The sequence below is a fragment of the Callithrix jacchus genome, chromosome 14 (genome assembly GCF_049354715.1).
Source record: "Callithrix jacchus isolate 240 chromosome 14, calJac240_pri, whole genome shotgun sequence".
Classification (NCBI taxonomy): domain Eukaryota; kingdom Metazoa; phylum Chordata; class Mammalia; order Primates; family Cebidae; genus Callithrix; species Callithrix jacchus.
In genome coordinates, this window is record NC_133515.1 from 87,317,561 (window position 1) to 87,336,144 (window position 18,584).

Genomic DNA, 18,584 nt, shown 5'->3' on the forward strand with positions numbered 1-18,584 from the left:
GGGTCACCCACCTTAGGCAACCCACCCTATTACCACCTTCTCTTCCATCGTAAGCCCCATCCCCCACAGTGACCTGTGAGTCTATAACACCACAGAAGGAAGCGCCACTTAATCAAGAGTGACTGGGCCAACAACTCCTCCTGCCCAACCCCATGCCACGGCCAGATCATTGTCAAGCTGTCCCAGGCATGCATCATGGCCACTCTCTGACCTGACTTGAACATTGGCCTTGGGAGGAATTCCGAGCTGTCAATCGGACTTCCTCTTCCTTTCTCCCCTCTTCCCCTGCTGAGGGCATTGAGGGAGGGAAGAGTTGTAGTTCTCTTCTTTTCCAGAACATTATTAAAGTAATCACAGGCAGCCAGGCACGGTGGCTCACGTCTGTAGTCCTAGCACTTTGAGAGGCTGAGGCAGGCAGATTCCCTTGAGGTCGGGAGTTCGAGACCAGCCTGGCCAACATGGCAAAACCCTGTCTCTACTAAAAACAAAAATTAGCAGGGTATGGTGGTGCATGCCTATAATCCCAGCTACTTGGGAGGCTGAGGCAGGAGAATCACTTGAACTCAGGAGGCAGAGGTGGCAGTGAACTGAGATTGTGCCATTGCACTCCAGCCTGGGTGACAATGAGACTCCATCTCAAAAAAAAAAAAAAAATCATAGGCTATAGTAGTGCTGTTGCCATTTGACCAGTATCTATTACAATGAGTATCTACTATACACCCAGAACTTACCTGGGTTCTAGGGATATAGCAATGAGCAAAACAAATTCTTTTTTTTTATTCCTCTTTGAGATAGGAGTCTCACTCTGTCACCCAGGCTGGAGTGCAGTGATGCAATCTCAGCTCACTGCAACCTCAGCCTCCCAGGTTCAAGTGATTTTCATGCCTCAGCCACCCAAGTAGCTGGGATTACAGCCATGCGACACCAAACCCAGATAATTTTTTTGTATTTTTTAGTAGAGACAGGGTTCACCACGTTGGCTATGGCTTTTATATTTTTTAGTAGAGACAGGGTTCACCATGTTGGCTAGGCTGGTCTCAAACTCCTGTCCTTAAGTGACCCACCCACCTCAGCCTCGCAAAATGCTGGGACTACAAATTTTTATTCTATATATTGTAATAGAACTGTATTGAACGAAGTATTTCAACCTTGGATGACACATGCTCAAACCCATGAAGATGAGAAGGCCCAAACGCTTTCACCATCGAGGAAACTTACTGTTTTGTCTGCTCAGAACAGCACCTCCCTTCTTTGGGGGAAGTGCTCCTTCACCAATCCAGCTGTAATTACAGAAGGAGCTGCCAATTATTGTGTATTGCTCCAGTGTTCACAGGAATGAGCATGGAACCCAGGTTGGGCCAGTCACTGAAGGCTAGAGCCCCTTGGCCACAGTGATTGGTCTAGGAAGAGTCACATGATCTGGGTTGAACAAGTCAGAATGCTTCCATAGCTTTTTCCTTTAAAAATGTTTAAAATTAATTTTAAATGCATAAATTATACATGAATATGTTATCATTGAAAAAGTTCAAACCTGACAGTCTCCTGCAATCTCAACGCTTAATCTTAGCTTCACCAGAGACAACCAAGGTGATTTAGTGACTCTAGACCTTTCTCTTGCATTTTCATACATTTAGAAATATGTTATAAGCATATATAGATATTATTATTTCAAGGTTTTGTTTTGGTTTATGCTTGAGATCATATTGTATCTATGTATTACAAATTACATTTTTCATCTACCAAGATGTCTTAGGGGTTTATGTCAGTACATACTTCATTCTTTTTAATAGTTTCCATGTTTTCAGTGTATAAAATACACCATGGTTTAGAGATGGACATTTAGGTTATTCTTAATTTTTCACTACAAATAATTCAAATAACATCCTGGCCTGTGTTTCCTGTGTGCATGTATGCGAGTTACCGATCTGGATTTTGAGATATGGCATCAAGAGATCCATGATAACGACATTTCAGATTATGAGATACTGACAGATTTCCTTCCGGAGGGACTGGGACCATTTATGTTCCCTTGAATAGTGTATCAGAGCATTAGGGTCTCCATTTTCCATTCCTTCCTCAGTACCGGAGAAGAAGAAAGTTTAACATTTTTGAACTGCAATGACTGCACGCTGGTATGCTGCTGTTTGCTGTCCTCTAGCTGGAGCTGGTGAGGAGGAATACTTTCCTCTCTGGCCATTGGGCTGTGAGGATGGGCACACAGAGCCTCACAGCCTTCAGAGGCGGTGGATAAACTGACATCCAGAGGGGAGGGTAAGTCCCAAGGATGTCCACTCCTTGAACCCAGGTGTTGTATCCCTGCTGTCTCCACAGTAGTTTACGTAAGCCAACACCTTCACCTTTGGAGCTCAAACTAATTAGAATTTTGTTTCCGTTACTTTCAGCCAAAAGACTGAACTCACGATTAAAATGTATGAATGACCATTGTGTCTCATCCTTGACCCTGAGATCACAAAGTTTACGCTGATTATTTTCTCATTGACCCATTTCTCCTCTCCTCCTCGTTCCTTACTTTCCTCATGCCCACGTTCCTCTCCCCAGGCACCATATTGAGGGGGTTCAGATCACCTGTGCGGTCCTTTTCAGAGAGGGCAGAGGAGAGCAGGAAAGAAAGCCCCTGGGAATCGGAGGCAGGAGGGGCATATGCCTGATCCCCTGTGGAATATTTCCAGAGTGAACAGAGGCACTCTTAGTTTCTGTGATTAGGACTTAGGTTAATGTCTCTGTTTTAACAGGAGAGAGAGAGAGAGAGAGAGAGAGAGAGAGAGAGAGAGAGAGAGAGAGAGAGAGAGAGAGAGAGAGAGAGACAGAGAGAGAGAGAGAGAGAGAGGGAGGGAGGGAGGGAGGGAGGAAGGGAAGAAAGAAAGAAAGAAAAGAAAAGAAAAGAAAAGAAAAGAAAGAGGAAGAGAGCAAAAACTAAAAGACACAGTGGAAGAATCTGTCCTCCCTTTTGTTTTTGATTGTCATACCCCACCCCCAACACTGAGTGAAAACTCATTTTGTTAAAAATCTACAAGGCAGTTTCAGCTTCTTAGACACAGACACAACATAAACACATAAACACAGGCTGCCAGTGTTCTTTTGATGGTAGTATGTGTTTATTGTTTTATTTTATTAATGAAAGAGTGAGAACAGGGTGCTAAATTATACCCAATCCAAAATAAAAGGAGAGCAGCTCAATACCTGTGCCCATAATGACACTAGGTCCCCCATTTGTAGGACACTGGGGCCTGGTTCAGAGCAAGATGCTGTCAAATGATGTCTCCAGTAGCCACGACCCAAGGTGCTTACGTCCTAAGTGTAACGCTTCTCAGATATGAGCTCATTTCTCCCTGGAATGATTCTGAGAAGTAGGAATGGGGTAGAAACAACATCCCCATTTCAGACAGGAGGGACCCTGGGGAAAGAGGCTGTATCCTTCATGGCCAAACAGTGAGAGGGGAATGGGCCAAATCCTCCCCTCCCAAAACTGTATGTCTGAGAAAACTGCTGGAGAAAGGCTAGCCAGGCTGGGAGCCTGGGTGCAGGAGGTGGAGGAGGGCCAGTGAGCCCCAGCACGAGTGCATGGCCAGGAGAGCTGGGAGAAGGGTCATGTACCCTGACATTTACAGAGGGGGAGACGCAAGAGTAGCAACTGCAGCCTCTCATCATGACCCAGTAAAACGAATCCTCTGCCCCACCATGTTTGGTGAGAAAGAATTGCTTTCTGGAAGCTGCTAAAGGGGCTGAATTTTGCATTACATTGGCTGGGGTCAAAAGCCAGTTGTCTACCAGACACCTGTATGTGCATATTTGCTTTATTCACTGCTGTATCCCCGGTATCCAGAATGGTGTCTGGCACACAGTGGATGCTCAGAAAATATTTGTGGAATAAACACATAGAACTCTTTACATCTGTAATTTCTGCCACATCCACCTCTGTGTCACATCCTTTCTTCAAAGTCTGGCTTAATATTCACAGAGACTTCTCTGTGGCTGACCCACTCCGTGCCCAGCACTAAAGCCTTGGTTCCCTCTGGGAAGCTCTTTTAGCTCCACAGTGCTAGCTGCTAGCACTTGTCTTTTGCCTGTGGCCGGGGCAGGGCTGTGGACTTTTCATCCAGGTTCTTCAGGGAAGGTTTCAGGCCCGCCCCCTACTGTGGGAGTGGAAGAACTTCATCGGGATCACAACTCCCGGGCTCCTTGGAGTTCGGCATCCTTTATCACTTTTCTCTGAGCTAGGGTTGAAGTCTCAACGCTCACATGGGTTAGCATATGTGACTACGAGCAAAGCTTCACCTCTCTCAGCCTCAGTTCACTCATCATAAGGGGGTAGGAAACAGCTAAAAACGCCATTCCTGATCACCTGATGACGATATGGTGAGGATAAATGAGGGCAGATGGCCGGGCACAGTGGCTCACACCTGTAATCCCAGCACTTTGGGAGGTCAAGGTGGGCAGATCACTTGAAACCAGGAGTTCAAGACCAAGCTGGTCAACATAGTGAAATCCTGTCTCTACCAAAATACAAAAATTACCCAGGCATGGTGGCACGCACTTGTAATCCCAGCTACTTGGGAGGTTGACACAGAATTGCTTGAACCTGGGAGGCAGAGGTTGAACAAGATCGTGCCACTGCACTCCAGTCTGGGCAACAGAGTGAGACTCCATCTCCAAAATAACAATAATAATTAATACATAAATACAAAAAATTAGCTGGGTGCAGTGGCTCACACCTGTAATCCCAACACTTTGAGAAACCAAGGGGAGGTAGATCACTCGAGGCCAGGAGTTCAAGACCAGTCTGTCCAACATGGTGAATCCCTATCTCTATTAAAAATACAAAAAATTAGCTGGGCGTAGTGGTGCACATCTGCAATCCCAGCTGTTTGGGAGGCTGAGGCAGGAGAATTGCTTGAACTCAGGAGGTGGAGGTTGCAGTGAGCCTAGATCACACCACTGCACTCCAGCCTGGGCGACAGAGTGAGTGGGACTCCTCAAAACAACAGCAACAACAAGAAAAAACTACAAATGAGGGCAGAAATGGGACAGTTCCTTGCCTCTGTCAGGCTCTGCAAAGCTGTGGGGCTGCTGATTCCTAACTTTAGGCCACTGAACTAACAACAAATATCCATACCTTCATTGTCTACACTCAAGGCAGAGCAGGTGCCTTTTTCCTCCATAGCCCCTTAGCCCAGGCTGCTCTGTGCAAGCTCTGGCTGACTGCAGGTTGCAGGCTCCTGGGCTATCAAAAGGGCCTGGATGTGACACCCTGGCAGATGCTGCTGACTAGCAGCATCTAGATGGGGAGCCACTGGCACATGGAAGGCCAGAGAAACTCGGGTTAGACGCCAGCTGGGCTGAGACAGAAGCTGGAAGCTCATCAGGGACAGAGCATGTCTCACCACTTAACCCTGAGTCCCACACGAGGACCAGGGCAAGTGTGGGGTGCACAGGCTGCTTCTCACCATGGTCTCAGACAAAGGAAAGTGCCCAAGACCCTGGTGTGCAGGAGTAGTGAGACACCCCTTGTGCGTTGCCAAATTTAGCAAATAAAAATACAAGACAGATACCCACTTAGATGTGAATTTCAGATAAGCATCTGAATTTTTTAAATGTAAGTATGTCCCATGGAATATTTGAGATGTACTGATACCAAACATTATTTGTAATTTATCTGAAATTCAAATTTAACTGGGCATACCCTATTTTATCTGGAAACCCTCCAGACCCTTCAGGGTTAAAAGGGCTGGGGGGTGGGGCGCCCGCAGACACACCCCACTGAAGGCTCTGGGCATTCTCCCAGGAGGATGCTTCCTGCTGCCTGCCAGGTTGTGTCCTTGGTTCCTAAGTAGTGACCCCAGCAGCCCAGCACCAATGGAAAGAGGAAAGGCAACACAGCAGAGGGAAGAACTAGCCGTCCCCTTAGATTTCACCCTTGAGTCTCTTTGAGGTGAGAGTCACTTGTTGTCCCCTTCACAGGGCCTTGTCCACATCAAAGGAGGTCATGACTGCCAAGCACTTTCACATTACAAGTGCCCTTCCCCTGCCAGGGGCATCGTGGTAGGGCCTGCACTTGCCTTTGCTCAGCTCTTAAGGGTTGGCGTCCCTACTGACCCTCCCTTTTCCCTGAGTCATCTCACCCACTGCCTGGCTCCAGTCACATCTATAAGCGAATGGCAACCCACTTAGCACTCCGGCCCCCTTTACAGTAGAATAAATATACACCACTTCTTCAGGGGAAACAGCCTCAGACCCCCATTTTCATGTGCCTACTAGACACCATCCCAGGAGCCTTTCTGTCCCTGTCCCGCCCCCTCTACTGCTGCCCACAGGCAGACTCTGCCAGCTCTTATCTGAATAACGGAGACGGCCCCCGGCTTGCCCTGCCCCAGTTCCCTGCCCACATCACACCCAGGGGTGAGTTTCTAAAATCCAAGTCTGACCATGGTGCTCCTCTGCATGAGACCCTTCCATGGCTTCCCCTTGGTCTTGCGATAAAGTCAAAACATCTTGTGTGTCTTCTGCTCTCATACAGCCATATTTCTTATCATGTCACCTGATAAGAAACTGCCAACACTGTGCCTCTTCTCCAGCCCACTGTCCCACCAAATGCCTCCAGCCCACCATCCCATTGTCTCCTGCCCAGCCCGCCCTGCCCGGCATTCCTTGGTCTCTCAATGCCCTTCACTGATCCCTTTACTAGTGAAAGGATTAGCAGAGCTCCCACATCCATCCCTGAAGAATGGGGATCTTCGTCTTCCTACAAGGCTTCCTAGGGTCTGAGAGAGAATCAAATGAGAAAGGGGATGTAAAACTATTTTGTAAACTGAAAAAAGTTTGTAAGAGGTGAAGAAGAATAAAATGACCAATGGTCTGGGAGAGCCTTATAAGCTTCCTTATCTGCTGACCTCAGAGGCCCACAAGAAGCACAGGGGAACAAGCATGCGAAGGGCCTGGGGAAACTGTGGCATTTGAGGGAAGTGTGGTAATGCTTTCGGTGGGGAGGGGGCATTATTACTCGAGCAGCCATAACCTATTTGTGAGGTCTGTGTCTGCATGAAAACCCCTAGGGAGACAGGGGTGGTGACAAGGGGGTGCAGGATGGTAGAGCTTAGGCCCCTTCCTTCCAGCTCAGCCAGGTGAGTCATCTGGAGGTGCTGGCCCAAATCTCAACTCCTCCACTTGAGACTGAGCTGAAATGGTCTAGAGGATGTGCCCAGAGGATGGAGACAGCAGTACAGTGAATGAGTCATGGAGCTGAGTCAGAGCCCACTCAGCCCCTTTCAGAGCTCTGACGAAGGCTGTGCCAGCACAGCGGCATTCTTCCAGTCTTGCCCCTTCCCTACACACAAACACACATACACACACACACACACATGCAGACACACACAGAGACACACATGCACATACACGCATGCACACACACATGCACGTATGCACACATGCAGACACACAGACATGTACATACATGCGTGCACACACATGCACACATGCAGACACATATGCACGTGCACACGCGCGCACACACACAAACACCCCTACAAACCTATGACCTCACAACATGCTTCTGACTGCTAGCCTCACTTACTTCACAGGTTCAGTGAAATCCCACTGAGTCTCCCATGTAACAGACTTTCTTCATGCTCACATTCATTCATTCACTGTTCAGGCACTGGGATAAAAACCCAGTCCTTGCCTTCAAAGAGCTCTCCACCCAGCAGAGGAAACACAGTCTCCAACCATGCCTTGTCACTGCAGAGGGAGCCAGGCATGGCCGTGTGAACACCTCACACAGCATCAGTATCTGGGCTGATAGAAGGGGGAATGAGGAACACAGACCCTCAAAGAGGGATGAGCCAAGAAGCCATGGCTCTAAACATCTGGTCCGCTCTACTTTCCAGTGGGAACACCAAGCCTGAAGGTGTGTCTACACAGACCCAAACAGCATCGTGTCCTTTTTCTTCCAATTAATGTGGATACTTTGACATATGTAGGAATAGCCTAGGCTAACGGTCACAGAACACGTTCTGGTCTGGCCTGTTTTCAATGTGAAGACTGAATTTTGGCTTTGAATCAGCAGCAGAGCCACCTGATTATATAAGAAAATATGCAATACCAAAACTGGGATAACTTAGAAGTCATCTAATTCCAGGCTCACTGCTTGCTTCATTTCGTAGGAGTAGAAACTCAAATCCAGAGAGGAAAAAGGAAGTCTTCTGATAATTTCCATCTATTTTCCAGTCCTTAAGTAAATATAATTTTTACTACAAAAATAAACCACATTAGAAAACAAAAAAGAAAAACCAGCTGGGCGCTGTGGCTCATGCCTGTAATTCCAGCACTTTGGGAGGCTAAGGCAGATGGATCACCTGAGGTCAGGAGTTCGAGACCAGACTGGCCAACAGGGTGAAACCCCGTTTCTACTAAAAATACAAAAATTAGCTGGGCGTGGTGGCACACACCTGTAATCCCAGCTACTTAGGAGACTGAGGCAGTTGAATCTCCTGAATCCAGAGGCAGAGGCTGTAGTCAGCTGATATTGCACCAATGCACTCCAGCCTGAGGGAGAGAGCAAGACTCTGCCTCAGAAAAAAAACAAACATTAATCTCAATACACTAACATAACTATTGATATCATTTTGCTACTATTTCTTTACAGTTTCCGTTCACACAGCTGTAATCATACAATATATGCCATTTTTATATTACTTTTTAAATTTGACTTTATGTTCTAAGAACTTTCACATCTTCACTCTTCATAACCATCATTTTAATGACTGCAATATTCCAGCAAGATGTTCTTAATTTTTTCATGACTTAATCATTTCCTTATTGGAGGACATTTAAATTATGCCCTAAATATGATTAATATAATGCTAGATATTGCTGTTTTCATTTATTTCTTTCTCTGGGATAGAGAGATTTCCATAACTGGAATTGCTATGAGGTAAAAGGTATGAACATTTTAAAGTCCCTCGGTACATGTTAACAAATTGCTTTAAGACTGTACTAATTAGGCCAAGCATGGTGGCTCACACCTGTAATCCCAGCACTTTGGGAGGTCAAAGGGGACAGATCGCTTGACATCAGGAGTTCGAGACCAGCTTGGCCAACATGGTGGAAACCCGTCTCTACTAAAAATACAAAAATAAGGTGGCATGAGCCTGTAATTCCAGCTACTTAGGGGGCTCAGGCAGGAGAATTGCTTGAACTGGGAGGCTGAGGTTGCAGTGAGCCAAGATCACGCCTCTGCACTCCAGCCTGGGAAACAGTTTATGACTTTAAATAAAACAATAATTTCTCCATTTCAACATGTGACCATTTCATGTTGAAATTTCATGTTTCATGAACATATAAAACATGTTTATACCTTCTGACTCACCAATTCCATAAGAATTCTGGAAATAACCATCAGGTGTGCCCTGATGTCAGGACACAACTGTCAGGATACCCACCGAAGAATATGATGGTATGATATTAGATATCTTAAAATGTATTCGTGACCAGGCGAGGTGGCTCACGCCTGTAATCTCAGCACTTTGGGAGGCCGAGGAGGGTGGATTGCCTGAGGTCAGGAGTTCATAACTAGCCTGACCAACATAATGAAACCCCGTATCTACTAAAAATACAAAAAAATTAGCTGGATGTGTTGACGGGCACCTGTAATCTCAACTACTCAGGAGGCTGAGGCAGGAGAATCACTTTAACCCGGGAAGTGTAGTTTGTGGTGAGCCAAGCCCGCAACACTGCACTCCAGCCTGGGCAATAAAAGCTAGACTCCGTCTCAAAAAAAAAAAAAAAGTATACATGTATTAAAGTCTACGAGGGGGCTTACGGGAGAAAAATGTCTGTATTTTACTGCATAGACTTCTGTGTTGTTTTCATCTTTCACAATGAACACATATTATTTTTACAGTTTGCCAAATGACAAAGGTATTACCATTTTGGAGACAAACACGGAAACCATAGTGTTTTCGTGTGCAGGGAGCATGCTGGTTAAGTGCATCAGAATCTCCGCTCTAAACCCTTCATGACCTTGAGTTTCCTGTCAAATGCTGATGATATCAGTGTCACAGCGTTATTGTGTCACTTAAATGAAATAATTCCTGGAAAATACTTAGCACAAAGCCTTGTATTTAGTAAGTATTCATGAATATTAGCTATATTATTATTTTATTCTGACATTTCTTTTAGTCTATGGAGGCCTCTACTCCCCTACTCACAATCTCAGCCACTATTTCTTACTGCTTATCCCAGTAACAAGTAGTCTCCAGGGAAACAAGCCTGCGGGATGCCACAGCAGCCACACACCTCTCCTTACGATTCTGTTTGGCAAATCAGAAGCTGTCAGCCCCAGGGCAACACAGAGGCAGGAGGCAGAAGGGAAGGAGTGCAGCACATATGTGTGTGGGCAAGGCCCTGGAACGCACGCGAATGCTCGTTCCATTCCAGACGGCAGTGAGGACGCACAGCACTGGGAACTGGAAAAATGAGCGAGACTGTTTTCAGGAGAGCAACAGCTGGCGGGGAAAACACCCAGAGAAGTGAAAATAAGAATATCAGATCTTTTAAAAACTGAAAATCTCCAAGCACCTGTAATGTTCATGCTTATTTTCAGGGAAAAAAAAAAAAAAAAAAGAACAAAAACAAAAACAAAGGCAAAACTCACTTTTTAGAAGGAAGAGCACTAAGCCAAGAGGCAGTGGCCGTTTAGGTGTCAGTAAGAGCCGGGATGCTGCAGGCAGGGCCTGGGACTGGATTCTGGATTCTGGCTTTTCCACAGGCTGGCTCTGTGAACACTGCCAAGCTGATTCATCTTTGGTCTCAGATTTGTCATCTGTAATATGGGGATAATAAAAGTGCCTGGCTGATGGAGTTGTGAGGTTTGAAGGAGTGAATATGCACATATACATGCTCTGGAAGGTCCGCCTCTTGCCATTTTGTACATGGCTGTTTGTCCTTGACCCGGCTGGGTAGCAGAGCGCCCAGGTGGAGGAACCTCCCAGCCAGTTGGGAGCACCTCTGAGGGTCATCCCTGCGGATGTGGCCGTCGGGAGGACCAGCCCTGTGTGCAGACTGAGCTTTTGCTTCCTCTCATCTTTCCTGAGGGAGACCCTGGGAAAGGAATGCCATCCTACGGGGCCTTTCCCGGACACCAGGCAAAGGGATGGGGAAGGTGCAGAGGTGGGCGGTGAGGAGGGGCCCCTGACGTCAGCCAGGGCTGCGCTGACCTCCAGGGCTGCAGCTGCTGGGCGGCCTTTAGCTGGGTTGCCCAGGAAGGCAATGAGGACTCCCAGGCAGCTTACTGTGTGCGGCAGACCCCAGCAGAGGTGCGGGGCCTGGTCATCAGGGGCTGGAATGGGAGAAAACAGAGAGAGACAAAGAGGCCCTAGGGATCTGAAGGGGCCCCAGGAGGGAGGCAATAGGATAAGTAGGGGGCTGTGAGGAGGCAGAGGCAAGGGGGTGTAGGGGGGATGGGAGACTAAAGCCGGGGTGGGGGATGGGAGGAGGAGACAGGGGGCCAGGAGGGGGAAAGGAGAAGTGGCCTGTGGGGAAGGAGAGGAAGGAAGAGGGGTTTGGGAAGAAAGAGGGTAAAGGGGAGATGGGGGTGGGGAGGAGGGGAAGGGGACAGGGAGGGAGGGAGCAGGAAGGCGTGGAAGGGGCAGGAGCAGCCCAGGTTTGCGGGGATTGGGGCACGGGGAGGGACAGGGAGGTGAGGGGATGTGGGGAGGAGTGGATGGGGGAGGGAAGGGGAGGTGAGAGGGCTTGAGGGGAGGAGTGAATGGGGGGAGGAGTGGATGGAGGAGGACCAGCCCAGTTGTGGGGGCGGGGAGGGAGGAGAGGAAGGTAGGGGGTGTCGGGAGGGGGAGAATAGAGGCGCGGGGGAGGGGGCGGAGGGGTGTTGCCCTGCCCTCTGCCTCCTCCCGCCCCGCGCCGCCCCCGCCTCTCGGCCCCTCCGGCCGGGCGCCACCCACACGCCTTCGACGCAGCGTCATGCAGCCGCTGGGGAGGACGCGGCGGGAGCCTCAGATGCCACCTACTCCCCGGCCTCTCTCCCAGTTGATGCTTCTATTTTAGGCAGCACATTATTTCCTGCTGTGATTTTTTTCAGCCTTCTAATTCGGGCTCTGAGGTAAACCGTGACATCCGCCGCGCGCCCGCAGCCCCCTCCCGGCCCTGCGGCAGCGCGATCCCGCCCGAGCCGGGTGACCTGCGGCCGCGCCTGCGTCTTCGCGGAGCCGCTGAGCCAGGCCCGCCCCAAAACGGGCTCCTGGGAAGAGGGCTTCTCCCCTGCGCTGGGTGAAAGAGTCCAGCCACAAGGGATTGCTAGGCTAGGATTTGGATAAAGTGACAGGGACGGGACACATTGCGCCATGGTGTCCCGATCCGGGCAGGGGACTGCAGATATTTCCTTGAGGTTTAACATGGATTTTTTCTGGACACGGGTCCCTTTGAGGATGTGATGAAGGCCTTGCACCCTGTCCCCAGAAAGTTTCCAGAGCAAGCCGACAGCCCACACAGACACTGCGATTCTGCCTGTGGCTTCAGGCCCGTCACCTCCTGACACCCTAGGGGCACCAGGACCCCAGGCTAAATAAAAGCCCAGCTCTGAGGTCGACTCACTGACCCCTACTTCTACCCTCTCCCTCTATTGGCCTCATTACTTTTTTTTTTTTTTTTTAATTTGAGACAGTCTCACTTTGTCTCCCAGGCTGGAGTGCAGTGTCGCGATCTCCGCTCACTGCAACCTGCGCCTCCCTCCCAGCTTCAAGCGATTTTCCTGTCTCAGCCTCCCGAGTAGCTGGGCCACCACACCCAGCTAATTTTTACATTTTTAGCAGAGACCAGGTTTCACCATGTTGGTCAGGCTGGTCTCGAACTCCGACGTCAAGCAATCCACCCTCCTTGGCCTTTAAAGTGCTGGGATTACAGGTGTGAGCCAGCGTGCCCCAGCTTCAGCCTTATAATATTTAATAAATGTTTTTTAAACTCCTTTGTATGGGTAAGTCTCTTACCCCACAGTGGGCAGATGGAGGCCACATTGCAAACCACTAAGGGAGGTCGCTGGCCTGCTCTTCGGGTGCCTGGCCTAGTTCATGACCTGGGTCCTGCCAGCATCTGGTAGTGGAAAGGGCACTGCAGTTGGATTCCAGGAGACTTGGGTTCCAATTCCATAGTTAGTAGTTGCGTTCCCTTGGCCTCCCTGAGCCCCCACTTCATCTGTGCAATGGGAACTGTAATAAAGCTTCCCTCACCAGACTAAGGGAATCAGTGCACAAAGGAGAAGGCCTAGTTTGCTTCTTTTCAGTAACTCACACTTGTCTATTGCCCCTCAGGGTGGGCAGCATCTAGTAAATTTTGTGGTTTTTTTTTTTTTTTTGAGACAGAGTCTCACTCTATCACCCAGGCTGGAGTGCAGTGGCATGATCTCAGCTCACTGCAACCTCTGCTTCCCAGGCTCAAGCAATTCTCCTGCCTTAGCCTCCTGAGTAGCTGGAACTACAGGTGCGTGCCACCACACCCGATTAATTTTTTCTATTTTTTAGTAGAGACAAGGTTTCACCATATTGGCCAGGCTGGTGTCAAACTCCTGACCTTGTGATCCACCTGCCTCAGTCTCCCAAAGTGCTGGAATTATAGGCATGAGCCACGGCGCCCGGCCGTGTGGTCGTTTTTAAAACTAAACATGGGTAAACTGCAGCCCGGCCCAGTGGCTAACACCTGTAATCCCAGCACTTTGGGAGGCCAAGGCAAACGGATCACTTGAGGTAAGGAGATTGAGAACAGCCTGGCCAACATGATGAAACCCCATCTCTACTAAAAATACAAAAATTTAGCCAGGCATGGTGGCACATGCCTGTAATACCAACTACTCAGGAGGCTGAGAGAGGAGAATCACTTGAAGCCAGGAGGTGGAGGTTTCAGTGAGCCAAGATGGCACCACTGCACTCCCGCCTGGGTGACACAGCAAGACTTATCTCAAAAAAATAAACAAATAAAGGTGGGTAAACTGAGTCCAAAATAAGGAAGTGATGTGAGATGAGCCATCCTATCTGCAGAAAAATGAGTGAGCAGTCAAGAGCCATCCTCTGGCAAATGCAGAGCCTTGGGAGTCAGCTTTGGAAGCCGGCCCACTTGTCAGTCCACAGTCCCTTTTCCCACAGGTGTTAAAAGGGGCTCCTCAGTGTCATCCACCCCATGGACTCCGTCCCTACCACCTGCAAACTCTGCTTCCTCCGTCTTTATTAGAGCTTCTATTTTCTCTGGCGTGCCCTCTGGTTACTGTCCTAACGCCTTCTCCCTGCCTTGGGAGATGTCTGCAGTTTTACTCCAGCTTGGTTCCCTTCCTGCCCCTCTCATTGCTCCTTCTCTAGTGCTGGCTCCTCTTCCTTTCCTCAGCCTTTTTTTTTTAATAAGATGGGAGTCTCACTCTGTCTCCCAGGCTGGAGTGCAGTGGCACAGCTCACTGCAGCCTCCACCTCCCAGGTTCAAGTGATTCGCCCGCCCTCAGCCTCCTCAGTAGCTGGAGTAGCTGGGATTATAAGCGTGTGCCACCATGCCCAGCTAATTTTTGTATTTTTAATAGAGATGGGATTTTGCCATGTTAGCCAGGCTGGTCTCAAACTCCTCACTTAAAGTAATCTGCCCACCTCAGCCTCCCAAAGTGCCAGGATTACAGGTGTGAGCCATTGTGCCCAACCCTGAGCTTTTTTTTTCTTTTTTCTTTTTTTTTTAAGGGTGCCTATTACCCAGCGTTGACCATGCTGCCCTCAGCTCCCTGTCCTCAGCCTCCTGCCTTTAGGAGAAGGACCTCATTGCTTTTAGTGGTTCCAGTTATCTCCTCTAGGTTACCAGCTCTGACCTCTTGACTCCCAGTCCCAATTTCAGCTGCCCATTGGACAACTCTAAACTTAAGCCCTGTTGTTATCTCAAACTCAACATATCCAGAAACGAGTTCCTCATCTTCCCCCAAAGCAGCTGCCCCAGCTGGTTTCCCTTTTCTGTTTGGTACATGACCATTCTCATCCAGGCACAAAGCTTCAATTAACTTTAACTCTCTCCTTTTCTCTTCTCCCACCTCCATGTAGGCACCAAACACTGTCCATGTCTCCCTTGGGAACTTGCTCTTGTATCCAACTCCTTCCTTTTCCCGTCTCTATCCACCTATTCCTAGCCCTCAGCTCTGACGGTTGCAGTAGCTCCGTGGCTGTTTTCTCTGCCCATAGTCTCTCCATCTTCTAAAATGGGTTGACATCTGAACCAAGACCCACCTCCATCAGAGACCTCCTTTGAACATAGATCCTTTGAGCAGCGTTAGCACATCTCGCCTGTTCCATTCACTCCACTGGTTCCTCCAATCTTGCCAAGACATCCCTCCTGTGGTTATTTAGCTTTTCACAATTTTTTTTTGAGATGGAGTGTTGTTCTGTCCTCCAGGCTGGAGTGCAGTGGCCTCAGCTCACTGCAACTTCTGCTTCCTGGGTTCAAGCGATTCTCCTGCCTCAGCTTCCTGAGTAGCTGGGATTACAGGCACGTGCCACCATGCCCAGCTACTTTTTGTATTTTTAGTAGAGACGGGTTTCACCATGTTGGTCAGGCTGGTCTCAAACTCCTGACTTGGTGATCCATCCGCTTCATCCTCCCAAAGTGCTGAGATTACAGGCGTGAGCTACCTTGCCCGGCCAGCTTTTCACATTTTTTACCCAAATGAGAAGCTCCTAGAGGTCTTTCCCAGCCCCTAATCTGAGCTTGCTCAGGGCCAGCTGGGACCCCTCGTGCTACAACCTGGCACTTAACACAAGTGCATCTGATTCCTCGTGGTCTCCCCTATTTTTCTACCTGGCTACTTTAGCGCTCTTTTTAAAATTAACCAAGGAGCGCCCTTCACCCGGAAGCAGAGAGCCAAATTCCAATGCCTGCAGGGGCCAGACAGGTCATAAAATGGGTGAGGCAGGGCAGGTGCACAGTGATAGGGAGTGGCCAGACGTGGCGTCTAGATCCCAGTCCCCAGCCTATAGGAGTTGTTGCTACTTAGGCCCCCTTTATTGATATCAGGCCCAGTGTGTTGAGAGTGTCCCATTTTTTTTTCAAAGAAATACCAAATTTGGATTTTAAATTTCTCTACTTCTAAAATACTGTGCAAACCAAACAAAATACTGCTGCAGGCTAAGGTCAGCCTGCAGGTAGCCCTGGACGTAAAGATTCCCTGCTTTGTAATAATTCTTGGTGGCAGAAAGCACTTTGAATTGGGAGTTTGTAGTTCTGGTTATGCCACTAGTGAACTAAATAATCTTCAATAAGTTGTATGCCTTCTCTGTGGCCTCAGTTTCCTCATCTGTACAATTAAGGATCCCACTAAATGATCCCCAAGGCCCTTTTTTTTTTCTTTTTTAACTTGGTAATTCTGTGGTTCTGTGGCTTATTCTAAATAGTGGGGAAATCCTCTTTAATTGAATTGTCTGGTGAATGAGAATTACCATAAATACATACTGTATGTGGATTACTACATTTCAGAGAACAAGAATACAATTAGTCTTGGTTAACTGAAATTCTCCAGGGTTAACTGGAAAATCCCCCTTTACTTAAGGTTATTGTTGAGAGACTTTCTAAAATACCAAAGCTCAGTTTCCTGCCTTTCTAAGCACAGGAGATGTAGCAATACTGGGCAAGGGGAGCTGATGAGTCAATGTCTGGGGCTGGCTCTGCCACCTGGGCTGAAGGAGTCAACAGCAGAGTGACCCAAGAGGATTTCCCAGCCAGGGTGCTGCTCACAGAGCAGTTATCTATAAGTTAAGGTCCGCCTGGCTGGTGCCAGAGATAACTATACTGAGGACCTTACCAGCCTTTCTGCAAGACTTGGACACCCAGGTTTAACATCCGCTTTTGGAGCATACCTCACTTCTAAGCTGATGAATAGTTGAAAACTGGCATTGCCTGGAATGTGTATCAAGGCTGTCACCCAGAGCTCCTTCCCACTGAAAAAAGCAAGCACTTTGGAGCCCAGCAGATCTTGATTTGAATCCAGAGTCTCACCCTTCCCAGCTGTACGACTTTAGGCACGTGCCTTAACCTTCCTGAGTCTTAGTTTCCTCATCTGTAAAATGGAGACAGCGCACTCTCATAGAATTGTCATGAGCACTAAGTAAATCACGTACGCTAAATGGCTGGTGTCATGTTTGAGATTTAGAAAGTGCTGGGTAGGTAAATGGAAGTCATTCCATTAGGAATTAATGCCTTTTATCATGTAAAATCCCATCTGATTCTCCAGCTTTTTACTTAGTAAGGTCAGAAAGTCAATAGCAGTCACCTTCCACCTCAATAGCCATTTGAGAAACCAACTGTGTGTCTAATTAGATCTGCTCCATTTGCCCTTCCATTCCACCCTATCATCTTGGAATAGAGACATGAGCCTGAAAATCAGAACTGAGATTTTGATTTAGGGCCAGGTGTGGTGGTTACACCTATAATCCCAGCACTTTGGGAGGATGAGGCAGGAGGATCACTTGGGCCCAGGAGTTTTGAGGTTACAGTGAGCTATGATCCTGCCACACCAGCCTGAGCAACAGAGTGAGGTCCTGTCTCTATATAAAAATAAAACAAAACAAAAACTCTATTTTGCAGCTGTCATAGTAACATTTGATTCAGTCAAGAATCAGCAAAGGATGCAAGTTTGATAAGGACAAGATAGTCACAGGCTTAAATATTCCACTCGCATTACTTATTAATTACAAAAGGAAAAATAATAACTTTTCGGTGGAGAAACTGGACAGATATCTCCTTAACCATGAAATCAAAGTTAACATCACCAGTCCTGGGACAAACAGACATCACGTGGCTCCTGATACAATGTACTGAGGTCACAGCATCATTTCTGTGAGATTCCCGCCAGCAAATGCCTACCCTGGGTCTAATTATGAGCACACATCAGACTAACCCAAATTGAGGGGCGTTCTATAAAACAACTGGCCTATACCCTTAAAAAATATTAATGTCATGAAAGACAAAGAAAGGCTGAGGAACTCTTCCAAATTGAAAATTAAAGAGACATAATGACTACATGGAAGGGTATGATCTGGATTGGATTCAGGATGAGAAACAAAATCTCTTATTAAGGACACTATTCAGAGAATTGGATAAATTTTAATATTGAGTATATATTAAATAATAGTTTCAAATGGGGCTCCTGCCTGTCATCTCAGCACTTGGGAGGTTGAGGTGGGTGGATCGCTTGAAGCCAGGAGTCTGAGACCAGCCTGGGCAACAAAGCATGATCCTGTCTCTACAAAAAAATTTTTTAAATTAGCCAGGCATGGTGGTGTGCACCTAAAGTCCCAGCTACTCAGGAGGCTGAGGCAGGAGCATTGCTTGATTGCCCAGGAGGAGTTTGAGGCCACAGCGAGCTAAGATCATACCACTGCACTCCTGCCTGGGCAACAGAGCAAGACCCTGTCTCTAACAATAAAATAAAATATAGTATTATATCAATGTTAAATTCCCTGATTATGTAAAAGAATGTCTGTGTTCTTGAGAAAGTATTTAAGGGTAAAAGACATAATGTCTGCAACTTACTCTCAAATGATTCA

The 18,584-nt window shown here is 47.8% G+C and overlaps 1 long non-coding RNA gene across 1 annotated transcript; it reads right to left on the bottom strand.

Moving 5' to 3' along the window:
* Positions 1-3,094: 3,094 nt before the first annotated feature.
* On the bottom strand, positions 3,095-12,208 carry LOC144579334 (uncharacterized). Its single transcript, XR_013526718.1, has 4 exons — positions 11,976-12,208; positions 11,232-11,353; positions 10,670-10,837; positions 3,095-10,481 (listed from the first exon to the last, which is right to left on the bottom strand). It is a non-coding gene; the product is annotated as an uncharacterized LOC144579334 (long non-coding RNA).
* Positions 12,209-18,584: the final 6,376 nt, after the last annotated feature.